At 42.9% G+C, this 13,828-nt stretch overlaps 1 protein-coding gene across 1 annotated transcript in view; it reads left to right on the forward strand.

Moving 5' to 3' along the window:
* LOC137240467 (succinate--CoA ligase [ADP/GDP-forming] subunit alpha, mitochondrial-like) overlaps positions 1–13,828 on the forward strand; it is a 203,558-nt gene that overhangs the window by 135,934 nt on the left and 53,796 nt on the right. The window lies entirely within an intron of this gene.

Genomic DNA, 13,828 nt, shown 5'->3' on the forward strand with positions numbered 1-13,828 from the left:
GTCAACACTGTTCCTTTTACTGCCGTTCGCCGTTGTTGTTGTCGTTCACTTTTGCAATATAAGTGGGAACGAAGCGGCTACGCTATTATAGCCGGCAATCGGATCTTTTGTTTCACTCTTTGCTAAAATTGACACTTGCCATCATTGCCAGCACATTTATTTTTATAAATTGGCTTGAGCAAAGAGGATATATATCCTCTTTGGCTTGAATAATAGACGGCGCTTGAATAAAATTAGGCGTAGCAAAGAAAAAGGCGAAACATTCAAGTGCTTGGCTCGGAAGGGGAGGGCAGCGATGCTGCTTGGCGTGAATGCCTTATAGACTTTTCAGACGTCATGAAAATGGCGCATCGCTGTAGTGAGAGGACTGTGGGGACGTGATCAGATTTTGTATTGCATTGCCGTTCAAAGCAGCTTTTGATTCCTGTACTCGCGAGCTATGACCGTTTCCTCTAACCTTGTGAGGAAACGCCATTATCGTTGTTGTTGTTGTTGTAGCAGTGCTTCGCCCCATCCAATAGGTGTGACCGATCACAAATTGTCTCAATAATCTCTAACGGGAGTCCAAGGAAACTTTATGTTTCAACAGGGGTAGACCATAACGAGAGGGGTATCAGAGGCGTTGGTTCCACTTGACAATTAACCTTTATATACTCACGCATACGGTCTGTGAGACCGACTTTTTACATTTTTATTTTTTTCTCACGAACGAAGAACGCGATTTGTTAGCTTCATCATTCTCAATAAGCTTCAGTTTAGTGCGGTTTTAAAGTTTGTAAAGGGTAGACGTTTGTTCGCTGGCTGCAATAATTGGTCTGAGAGACCGACTTGAGTATTGGTGACACAGTTTACTTTTCTTTGAGTACTGGATTCACCGGGGAATTCCCGGCATAAAGATCCGACGCCTGTTTGTCAAGTTTACTGAGGACCTGCTTGTGTTTTTTGGCTTCATACGGCTGAGTTCTCAGGTGCTGTATTTCCTCATAATGCTTATAAAGATGACTCCTTAACCCCCTTGGCGGTGTTGGTTCATCAATCAGATGCCTGTTGGGATGCCCAGGCTTCTGGGTATTCAACCCATTTATGTAGATGGCCTTCTGGGGACATAAGACACTCGTCGCGGTTCTGAGAACAGTATTCTGGCAAGCCTGTAGCTTCTTCCAGTGAGTAGTTTTTAGGCTTGGCGACCATATAGCGAACGCGTAGCATGCAATCGGTTGGCCAATTGCTTTGTATGTGGTAATGAGAGTTTCTTTGTCTTTTCCCCAAGTACTGCCAGCAAAAGATTTGAGGATTTATTTACGGCTCTGTATTTTCCGTACAATTGCGGCTGCATGCTCACCAAATGTAGATCCTGATCAAACGTCACACCCAATTTTGGGGTGTAGGACAGTCGGTAGCGTAGTGCAATCGACGTGGATGTTCAAAATGGTCGAAGTTTGGGATGGCCATGCTGTAAACAAGGTCGCGGAGGATTTAGCCGTTTATTCTGTTGCAAAGCTCATCGATCTGTGGGCCTGTGCCTGTGGCCATTATTGTGCAGTCATCGGCGTATGAAACTATATTAACTCCTTCTGGTGGCGAAGGTAGAAATTAAACATTTTTAAACAAAAGTGGGGATAGGACACCGCCCTGTGGCACCCCTTGTTTAATCCTTCTTGGTTTTGATGTTTCGTTTCTAAATTGCACCGATGCCTACCGACCACACAGATAATTTGCGGTCCACCTTTTAAGACATGGGGGAAGGGTAGACCCTTCCAGGTCTTGCAGTAACGTGCCATGGTTGACCGTATCAAAAGCTTTTGATAGGTCTAGCGCAACGAGTACTGTTCTATGGTTGGGGTTTTGATTTAAAACGCAATTTATCTGGGCGCTAATGGCATTTAGCGCGGTGGTGGTGCTATGGAGTTTTCTAAAACCATGCCAGGTAGCTGCAAATTTGCTTTGAAGTAAGGGAGCAAAATGGCTTCAAGAGTCTTGGCTACTGGCGATAGGAGAGATATCGGGCGATATGACTCTCCTAGGTTAGCTGGTTTCCCATGCTTTAGTAGCGGGACCACCTTGGCCATTTTCCATTTTTCGGGAATGGCAAAGGTGGAAAGAGACACGTTGAAGACATGTGCTAAATATTTGAAACCCTCTTTCCCTAGGCTTTTAAGCATCGGCATGGCTCTGCCGTCTGGGCCCACTGCTTTGGATGGTTTAGCATAACCGATGGCATCCTCAACCGCTTTGGCGATGATGGTAATTGGAGACGCACTGAATATATGTTTATGTGCGTGTCTGTTGGCCCTCCGTCTATCTTTGTCGACCGTAGAATGCATTATATATTGTCGGCCAAAGGCGATGGAAACTTTGTCATTGTGCTTAGACGGATTCGATAGGGACTTTACGGTGGACCAAAGCTTAGCTACACCTACAGAAAGGTTACAACCGGTTAGAGGTTCCTCCCACTTCGCGTTTCCCAAGGCAGTTGGTTCTAAGTACTGGAGCGACTCGGAATTTTTCCCAACCAAGGACTGTCATTTCAGTGTAATCCCCTTTAATTTGTTGCGTATCCCCACCAAATTGTCATCCTCCCAGCAGCTCATTGCAGCTGGACTGCTCCAAATTCTCTTGTTCCGGGAAGGTATCTAACCCAATCCGGGTCCGTCTCCTGACCCCGGTCCTGAGAAATGGTTTTGCTGCATCTGCCGGAAAAGAATCCTTTTAGGACGGTCATACTCTTGTCAGTGTGTCTCGTGTAAGGGATGGTTGGATCGGACAGATTGTTCTGGGCTTGATCCCAAAAACCGACGTCCACGTAACTTTTATAAATCTTTTTTGGCTCCTTGCTGTTCACGCCCAAGGGCGTCCCGTAGTCTACGCCTTAGCACCCCCCACTACCTTCCAGTAGCCCCGCTGCTCAGCAAGCCACAACAAGTACCCGCTACTGCTCGCGCCGCACGGCGCCACCAACTCATACGGCTGCTACCACTCATAACTACTATCTCCGTAGTAGAGTCGGTAGCAATGCTGAGCATCAGCCCCTGCCCCCGTGTTCTTCCCCCTCTTTTCCGACAGCAATCGTTTGGGTCAGAGAAACAGACTCTTAGTCCCTACCCCCTTTTGAACCGTTTGCCAGCACAGAATATATATGTTTGCGACATCCGCCCAATGCAGCTCCTGCCTTAGACGGTGCCACTTTCCTAGATGTTCTGGTATCCGCGACGGCAACCCCCACTGGCTTCATTGCGCCATGTTGCCAGGTCGCAAACCCAAATACACCGGGTACTCCAATGTTTACCCAAGAACGTCCAGTCCCAGGGCCACAACAGTAGTTGCGTCCCAGCCTTTCACAACCCAGGCGTAGTCACACAAAACTTACTCCCAGAGTGACGACGTCTCCCCCGCAGCACTTCAGAATTCTGCAGTTAAACTGTAATGGATTAACTGGGAAGATCATGGAGATCATGGAATATGTATTGTTCTCTCGCCGCGTACGGACGTGTTTTTAATCGCTCTCATATTTTCAGGTATTCTCATATTTTATTTTACTTTAAATTGCCAAAATGGATGAATTTTGTGGAAAGTGTAATAAACAATTTTCCAGAACTGGTGACAATAGTCTAGTGCCGTGTAATGGGTTCTGCAAGAGGATTTTCCACAGAGCCTGTAGTGAGGGTATATCGGACTATGAAGTAAAGCTAATCAAGGCTAACCCTCATTTGGTTTACTTGTTTGAAAAGTGTGTGAACATGCCGGACAAGCTATCTAATATTTTGAACGCTATTCTTGTGGCTCAAAAACAAGGTTTTGACATAATTTCTAATGCTGTGTCTAAAAAATTCGATGATTTAAAAAATCATATAATGGACTCTTTGAAGTCAACCAACAACAACTTAAATGTTGCTGAGTCATATGGTTGTCCGAATGTCAGAAATAGTGCGCTATTTATTTCTGCTCTCCCCATGGCATCCAATAACAACAACTTAATACAAAGCAACCTAATGGATTTTCCCGCTACCCCGCTTGGCACGGAGTTCTCTAATTCCCCTATCGATAATCTGAGAGCTAATTCTTCATCACCTGCACCTACTACTACTCTTATATACCTGCTGTTATTATTACTCAGCCGCAAACATCGAATCATTGTAAATTTTACCAAGTAGCGCAACTAACAGCTGATCGGTGAAAATTCGCACATTCACACGAACAGTTATCGACTCAATTTCAAAACAAAACTTTAGATTATTTAATTCAAATTTTAAAGTGAGATAATCCTTACAAATTTATGTATACAGAATATATATGGCGTTTTTGTTGTTATTAAAACAATAGTTTTATTTATATTAAAGCCTTTATCATTTTTTTTTTAACTTTGAAAAATCTCCGAACACCATTCCTTCATTATATGACATTCGACTGCCTAGTCCACTGCCTTCCACTCTATTCGCAACATAACCTTTACTTAAGCTGCCAAACTATATAGTATACAATGCATCGAATATTCTCTCTACTAGTTCTACTACAAAGACAACTTCTACTTCGCCTGCATCTACATCTACAACTACATCTAAAAACGCCTCATCTTCTAAAGCCTCACATTCGTCTAAAACTACATCTGGAAATACATCAACATCAATTAGTTCCAATTCTACATCTAAAACTAAATCTACTGCATCCACATCTAAATCAACTAAAGCTAACAATCATAAAAATAATTCAAATGTGCCTTCTGATAATTCAAATAAGTCTGATGCTGCAGCTAGCGCAGTTAATGCAAATGTGCCATCTGTTGATGTTTCTGACAGACAACGAAAGAGTGCATCAAAAGAAATTACGCAAAAATCGCGTGTTGTTAGTGGTAGCAATGACAATGCTGAGTTAGATGTATTTGTGCGGTATAAATGGATTCATTTGTCCTCATTTAAGCCATCGGTCACTGAGGAGAGTATTGCTAAATACATCTCTGATCACTTTGGCATTGCTGCTTCTAATGTCGCTTGTTTTAAGTTAGTAAAGACAGATGTCGACATTTACACTTTAGTGAGAGTCGCTTTTAAAGTTCGAGAGATTAAAAGTGAATAAAGCAAACTTTTCCATGCTTCTCTTTGGCCCAGTAATGTATACATTAAGCCCTTCCGTTTTTTCGAAAAGATGTAGAAATTCCCGCGGAGTCATAGATTTGTCTGACACCTTTCATAATGGCCTCAACGTCTATTATCAGAATGTTAGGGGTCTAAATACTAAACTAGTTGATCTTTTTCTCCGTAGTCATGAACTCTGTTATGACGATATGGTTTTTACTGAGACATGGTTGAAACCAACTGTGTTTAACTCTGAGATATTAGCAGATTCTTATGAGATCTTTAGGAAAGACCGACGAAACAGAGTTGGCGGAGGCGTGTTAATCGCCGTACACACCAGGTTCTCTGCTGAGGAAGTGTACTTCGATGATTCTTCTGATGTTGAAATCTTCTGCGTGCGAGTTAAACTTTTATCTACTTATAAATATTTTGTTGCGTCTTATATTCCGCCCCAGTCAGATATTTCTGTATACTTAAAACATTCTTCCCTATTGAAATTTATATTTGCTATGTCAAGGTCTGTTGATTCTGTCTTAGTGGCTGGCGGTTTTAATCTGCCCTTTGTGTCGTGGAATTTTATTGACGGAATGCTAGTTCCCACTGCTTGTAATGTTGTATTCTACGAGTTTTTAAATGACCTTGCAGACATTGGTCTTTATCAACTTAGCAGAGGTCATAATAAATTTGGCAAATATCTTGATTTGATTTTTTCAGACGACACATCGAATTGTTCTGTTACTCGATGTGATCCAGCGGTATTGCCTGAGGATGTTTACCATCCAGCACTTTCAATTTACCTGGATTGTCTTAGCTTACCCGTGCGGTATACTACCGATCCTAATGCGTCTTCCCGCCGGTTTCTGTTTAGAAAGGCCAATTGGTCTTTACTAATCGACGAAGTCTCTAAAATAAAGTGGCCTGAGTACGACGGAGATATTGAAGCGAGCTCCGTCCATTTCACCAACGTTTTACATGCGATATTCCTCAAATGTGTGCCTTTTTCCAAAACCTCCTCAGCATCTGCAGCTACTGCTTGGAGCTCTAGAGAACTTAATTATCTGAAAAACAAAAAACACGCTTCTTCAAGCGTTTCAAATTATCTGGCTCTAATAGTGACTATGCTGCATACTCCATCTTGCGCCTTAAGTACAACAGGCTACAGATAAGATGCCATAAGAATTATCTGATGAAGATTAAGCATCGGATATCTTCCAATCCAAAAACATTTTATTCCTTCGTCAACTCCAAAAGAAAAATTAAAGGGTTTCCTTCTGCAATGAAGTATAACGATCGGATTTCCAGTATTGACTCCGAGATTGCAAATATGTTTGCTGACTTTTTTAAATCTAATTACTCGACTATCCCTAACTCCCCTCCGGTGGATTATCAATACATGTTACCTTCGCTTAACTCAGCAGATATCCCATATATTCATACAGATGAGGTACTAAGGCATCTGGAAAGTCTGAAAATTTCCTACTTCAGTGGACCTGATGAAATACCATCTGTTGTGCTCAGAATTTACGCTCAATTTCTTTGTCAACCCCTTACCTGCTTATTTAATGCCTCTTTGAGGCAAGGGATATTCCCTAAGAAGTGGAAGGAGTCGTTTATAATACCACTTTATAAAAGTGGGAGTAGATCTTGTGTCACAAACTATAGAGGAATAGCCAAACTTTGTGCTATTCCAAAACTATTTGAATCAGTTGTCACAAATCAACTGGCTTTTGCAGTATCTTCGGCAGTGGACCTGTCACAACATGGCTTTTGCAGGGGTAAGTCCATTGTGTCTAACTTGCTGGAGTTCACAACCCTCGTATCCAATAACTTAAGGACGAACTGCGAAGTTGATGTCATTTACACTGATTTCAGTAAGGCGTTTGATAAAGTTTCCCATTCCTTACTCCTACTAAAACTTGATCGATTGGGTTTTCCATCACGGCTTCTCTCTTGGGTCTCTTCGTACTTGGTAGGTAGAAAGCAAACCGTTGTGTTTAACAATTGTTTGTCTGAATTCATCAATGTATCTTCTGGAGTTCCACAGGGCAGTCACCTTGGTCCAGTGTGGTTTCTGCTCTTCATTAATGACCTCCCAAATGTTTTAAAGCGCTGCATACCGCTGATGTACGCTGATGATGTCAAACTGGTTATGCCCATTCGCTCACCTGAAGATAGGGCACTTCTTCAATTGGATCTGAATAATCTGGTTGAGTGGTGTGACGTGAACGTCATGTCACTAAATTTACCGAAGTGCAAGTTTATGTATTTTACGAGGAAATCTTTAAAACCTATCAGTACATGATAGGCGATTATATCATTATGCAAGTCACAAACTTTACTGAACTTGGCGTTATAATGGACCCTAAACTGTACTTCAAATTACATATCGAATCGTGTGTGAATAGGGCTAGAGGCACTTTGGCTTTCGTAAAAAGGTGGTCAAAGGAATTCAATGACCCCTATGTAACTAAAACTCTTTTTTTTATCGTTAGTAAGACCTATATTGGAATATGCTTCCATTATCTGGAACCCGCATTATCAGGTTCATAGCGAAAAATTGGAATCGGTCCAGAAGCAATTTTTGCTCTTTGCTTTTAATCATTTGCCCTGGGATCCATCAAGGAACCTACCTCCCTATTGCAGCCGGTTCAAACTTTTACAGCTGCCTTCACTACAGAGCCGTAGGGAGATTCTTGGCGTTTTATTTATGGTAAAACTATTAAGGGGGATGATAAACAGTCAATTTCTGCTTGGCGAGGTGATGTTTAATGTCCCTTTTAGGCCCTCTCGGTATTTCCAACCGCTATATTTAAAAACATGTAGATCGAATTTTCAAATGCATGAACCTCTTCGTTGTCTGTGTCAAGATTTCAATAATCACTGCAATAGTATGGATACTTGCGACACACTTTACAGTATAAACAAATATATACTCACTGCCTTGAACTCATAACTGTTTCAAAATCACATGTTAAACTAAATCTGTTACCTGCTCCAGTTACTTTGGGCGGGTGGCTTGGAATCACGTCCTTTCCAACCTCCCACACATCGCAGCCCTACTCATTGTGTATTAAATATACATCAGCTGCTCGAAATCACGTCCATTCCGACAGCACTAATAATCAATAGTTACTTTGGGCGGGTGGCTTGGAATCACGTCCTTTCCAACCTCCCACACATCACAGCCCTACTCATTGTGTGTTAAATATACATCAGCTGCTGGAAATCACGTCCATTCCGACAGCACTAATAATCAATAGTTACTTTGGGCGGGTGGCTTGGGATCACGTCCTTTCCAACCTCCCACACATCGCAGCCCTACTATTGTGTGTTAAATATACATCAGCTGCTCGAAATCACGTCCATTCCGACAGCACTGATAATCAATTCCGTTGCTCGGCATCACAGTCCATCCCGACAACTGATTCAATAATATATGTATATACATATTTTATAATATAATTTTGCTCACTATGTATGCTTGTTAATTTTACACTGTAATCCTCATTTATATTCATTCATTCATTCATATTTAGTCTGATTGATTGTAAAATTTGTAGACTAACAAATAAATAAATAAATAGTCGAATTCATGAAGCGGCACAACATCCGCATTGCTGCGATTCAAGAGACTAAACTCACAGCAAGATCTGATCTGCAGACCTGTTCTGGGTATAATGTCCATAGAAAAGATCGCGAGAGCGGAAATAGAGGCGGCCTCGAGTTTATCATACACCACTCAGTGCAATATCATATATTTGATCCCGATATCGGCGGCAGGGACAGTGTCTTGGAACGTCAAGGCTTATCGGTCCGGTCAGGCGATGCAAACCTCGAAATCATCTACATCTATAAGCCTCCTGCCACCTGTTGCCCCAGTAACATCAGCGCCTTACTCACTGGCAATAATCGCATTATTTTAGGCGATTGCAATGCCCATCACGATCTATGGCATTCAAACTTGCAGGCAGACAGTAGGGGTGAGATGTTGGCGGATCAAATAAAAGAAACAATGTTCTGCACAACAAACGGAGACGCCCCTACACGTATAGTAGGAAGCTGTCACAGTTCGCCGGCTATATCAATCGTGAGCGCAGGACTCGTAAACTGCGTCAACTGGCAGCCGATGGTAACATTGGCATCCGACCACCTGCCTATACTCATTTCGCTCGAGCGTACCGCCGACTTCATCGTCACAGAAAAACGCACTTTCATATACTTTAAAAAAGGAAAGTGGGACGAATACAAATCCTTTACATACAAAAGCTTTGCTGCCCTCCCTATCCCGACTGATGATCGCCAAGGGGAGGATGCTTTCCGCAAGTTCAGTGAATCCGCCTCGACTCGCTTCATTCCCGCCGGTAGAATTCCCGAAATTCGGCCTCACTTTCCGGCGGAGGCAGCAAATTTAGCGAAACAACGTGACCTTATAAGACAGCTCGATCCCGGCGACCCCCAAAAAGGGGCATATATACCAACGCATCAGATTACTTGTGGATGAACACAAGCGGGCGTCATTTACCGTCCATAACCCTTTTTTTTATCTAGTTCTTTACACCTAGTGTCAACTGGCAGTTTGTCATGTCAAAGGTTAATGTTGTTGTAGCGATAAAGACGATGGGATAGGGGGGTGTTACCCTGAAGGGGGGTGGGGGGGGGGGGTAGCCTGTCATCAACATGGCTTTAGAAAACTCCATAGCACCACCACCGCGCTAAATGCCATTAGCACCCATATAGAACAGTACTCGTTGCGCTAGACCTATCAAAAGCTATTGATACGGTCAACCATGGCACGTTACTGCAAGACCAGGAAGGGTCTACCCTTCCCCATGTCTTAAAAGGTGGACCGCAAATTTTCTGGGTGGTCGGTAGGCATCGGTGCAATTTAGAAACGAAACATCAAAGCCAAGAAGAACTAACAAGGGGTGCCACAGGGTGGTATTCTATCCCCACTTTTGTTTAGCTTCTACATATCAAAGCTACCTTCGCCACCACAAGGAGTTACTATCGTTACTATCCTACGCCGATGACTGCACAATAATGGTCACAGGCCCAGGCCCACAGAGCGATGAGCTTTGCAACAGAATAAATGGCTACCTCCCTGATCTCTCCAGTTTCTTCGTCTCGCGAAACCTGACATTGTCACCGACTAAATCATCTGCGACCTTATTTATAACATGAACGCTCCAAATGTCGACCGCGGCTGTTCACGTCGATGGCACCACGTTACCGACTGTCTTACACCCCAAAATCTTGAGTGTGACGTTCGATCAGGATCTACATTTTGGAGAGCATGCAGCCGTAATTGTACCGAAAATCCAGAGCTGTAATAAAATCCTGAAATCTCTTGCCGGCTGTACTTGGGGTAAAGATAAAGAAATGCTTAATTCAGGTTGCCAGCGAAATATATAGCTTCTCCAAACCCTATTGTCAACCTCACCTATCCGTGGCGAATCCTGTTTCATTAACAGCCGAGACTCTGGCGAACCGGCTATGGGGTTCGATGGTATATGTCCGAAATTTTTAAAAATAATTCTTCCTAAAATCCTTCCTCACTTAACCAACTTGGTTAACTCTGTGCTGACGTCCTGTGTATTTCCCAAATGTTGGAAAGTTGCTAAGGTAATCCCAATCCCCAATCAAAACAAGGAGTATAGACCTATAGCTATTCTGCCTTTCCTTTCCAAGGTCGTCGAACGAATTTTGCACTGCCAGATAAATACTTATGTGCAGGATAATAACCTTCTCACAGATTCCCAGTCTTGATTCAGGTCAAATCGTAGCTGTAAAACGGCGCTCCTATCGGTGATAGAGGATATTCGAGAACAAGTTGACAAAAATTTTACTGCTTTCCTGACTCTTCTCGACCATTCAAAAGCGTTTGACTTGGTCGACCACACCGTTCTCTGCAAGAAGCTGGACAACCTATTTAATTTCTCCAACTGTGCAACAGCCCTAATCAGATCGTATTTGGCCGACCGAACTCAGACAGTAAGTGTTGGTAGCAGAAAGTCTGACTTCTTCAGTGTTTTAAGAGGAGTCCCACAAGGCTCAATCCTTGGTCACCTGTTATTTGTTTTGTATATAAACGATTTGCCTGGTGTTCTCAAGTATTGTAATATTCACATTTATGCTGACGACGTACAATTGTATATGTGCTGTCCTAGTGATCGTACCAGTTCATGTATTAATAACTTAAATTACGATTTGTGTCAAATTGGTACGTGGGCTTCTATGAACGGCTTATGTCTTAACCCTAAGAAGTCGAAACGTATAGTCATTCATCGAAGGTCACTAGATAAAAGTGGAATGGAAAATTTAATTTTAGACAACACTATTATAGAATACGTTGACACGTAAAATTGTGCACAACAAACGGAGACGCCCCTACACGTATAGTAGGAAGCTGTCACAGTTCACCGGCTATATCAATCGTGAGCGCAGGACTCGTAAACTGCGTCAACTGGCAGCCGATGGTAACATTGGCATCCGACCACCTGCCTATACTCATTTCGCTCGAGCGTACCGCCGACTTCATCGTCACAGAAAAACGCACTTTCATATACTTTAAAAAAGGAAAGTGGGACGAATACAAATCCTTTACATACAAAAGCTTTGCTGCCCTCCCTATCCCGACTGATGATCGCCAAGGGGAGGGTGCTTTCCGCAAGTTCAGTGAATCCGCCTCGACTCGCTTCATTCCCGCCGGTAGAATTCCCGAAATTCGGCCTCACTTTCCGGCGGAGGCAGCAAATTTAGCGAAACAACGTGACCTTATAAGACAGCTCGATCCCGGCGACCCCCAAAAAGGGGCATATATACCAACGCATCAGATTACTTGTGGATGAACACAAGCGGGCGTCATTTACCGTCCATAACCCTTTTTTTATCTAGTTCTTTACACCTAGTGTCAACTGGCAGTTTGTCATGTCAAAGGTTAATATTGTAGCGATAAAGACGATGTGATAGGGGGGTGTTACCCTGAAGGGGGGGGGGGGGTAGCCTGTCATCAACATGGCTTTAGAAAACTCCATAGCACCACCACCGCGCTAAATGCCATTAGCACCCAGATAGAACAGTACTCGTTGCGCTAGACCTATCAAAAGCTATTGATACGGTCAACCATGGCACGTTACTGCAAGACCAGGAAGGGTCTACCCTTCCCCATGTCTTAAAAGGTGGACCGCAAATTTTCTGGGTGGTCGGTAGGCATCGGTGCAATTTAGAAACGAAACATCAAAGCCAAGAAGAACTAACAAGGGGTGCCACAGGGTGGTATTCTATCCCCACTTTTGTTTAGCTTCTACATATCAAAGCTACCTTCGCCACCACAAGGAGTTACTATCGTTACTATCCTACGCCGATGCCTGCACAATAATGGTCACAGGCCCAGGCCCACAGAGCGATGAGCTTTGCAACAGAATAAATGGCTACCTCCCTGATCTCTCCAGTTTCTTCGTCTCGCGAAACCTGACATTGTCACCGACTAAATCATCTGCGACCTTATTTATAACATGAACGCTCCAAATGTCGACCGCGGCTGTTCACGTCGATGGCACCACGTTACCGACTGTCTTACACCCCAAAATCTTGAGTGTGACGTTCGATCAGGATCTACATTTTGGAGAGCATGCAGCCGTAATTGTACCGAAAATCCAGAGCTGTAATAAAATCCTGAAATCTCTTGCCGGCTGTATTTGGGGTAAAGATAAAGAAATGCTCAATTCAGGTTGCCAGCGAAATATATAGCTTCTCCAAACCCTATTGTCAACCTCACCTATCCGTGGCGAATCCTGTTTCATTAACAGCCGAGACTCTGGCGAACCGGCTATGGGGTTCGATGGTATATGTCCGAAATTTTTAAAAATAATTCTTCCTAAAATCCTTCCTCACTTAACCTACTTGGTTAACTCTGTGCTGACGTCCTGTGTATTTCCCAAATGTTGGAAAGTTGCTAAGGTAATCCCAATCCCCAATCAAAACAAGGAGTATAGACCTATAGCTATTCTGCCTTTCCTTTCCAAGGTCGTCGAACGAATTTTGCACTGCCAGATAAATACTTATGTGCAGGATAATAGCCTTCTCACAGATTCCCAGTCTGGATTCAGGTCAAATCGTAGCTGTAAAACGGCGCTCCTATCGGTGATAGAGGATATTCGAGAACAAGTTGACAAAAATTTTACTGCTTTCCTGACTCTTCTCGACCATTCAAAAGCGTTTGACTTGGTCGACCACACCGTTCTCTGCAAGAAGCTGGACAACCTATTTAATTTCTCCAACTGTGCAACAGCCCTAATCAGATCGTATTTGGCCGACCGAACTCAGACAGTAAGTGTTGGTAGCAGAAAGTCTGACTTCGTCAGTGTTTTAAGAGGAGTCCCACAAGGCTCAATCCTTGGTCACCTGTTATTTGTTTTGTATATAAACGATTTGCCTGGTGTTCTCAAGTATTGTAATATTCACATTTATGCTGACGACGTACAATTGTATATGTGCTGTCCTAGTGATCGTACCAGTTCATGTATTAATAACTTAAATTACGATTTGTTTCAAATTGGTACGTGGGCTTCTATGAACGGCTTATGTCTTAACCCTAAGAAGTCGAAATGTATAGTCATTCATAGAAGGTCACTAGATAAAAGTGGAATGGAAAATTTAATTTTAGACAACACTATTATAGAATACGTTGACACGGCAAAAAATCTAGGTGTAGTTTTTAACAAAACCTTGACATGAAAGATCACATCTTCCGCACATTG

The sequence above is a fragment of the Eurosta solidaginis genome, chromosome 2 (assembly GCF_040869045.1).
Source record: "Eurosta solidaginis isolate ZX-2024a chromosome 2, ASM4086904v1, whole genome shotgun sequence".
Taxonomy (NCBI): Eukaryota; Metazoa; Arthropoda; class Insecta; order Diptera; family Tephritidae; genus Eurosta; species Eurosta solidaginis.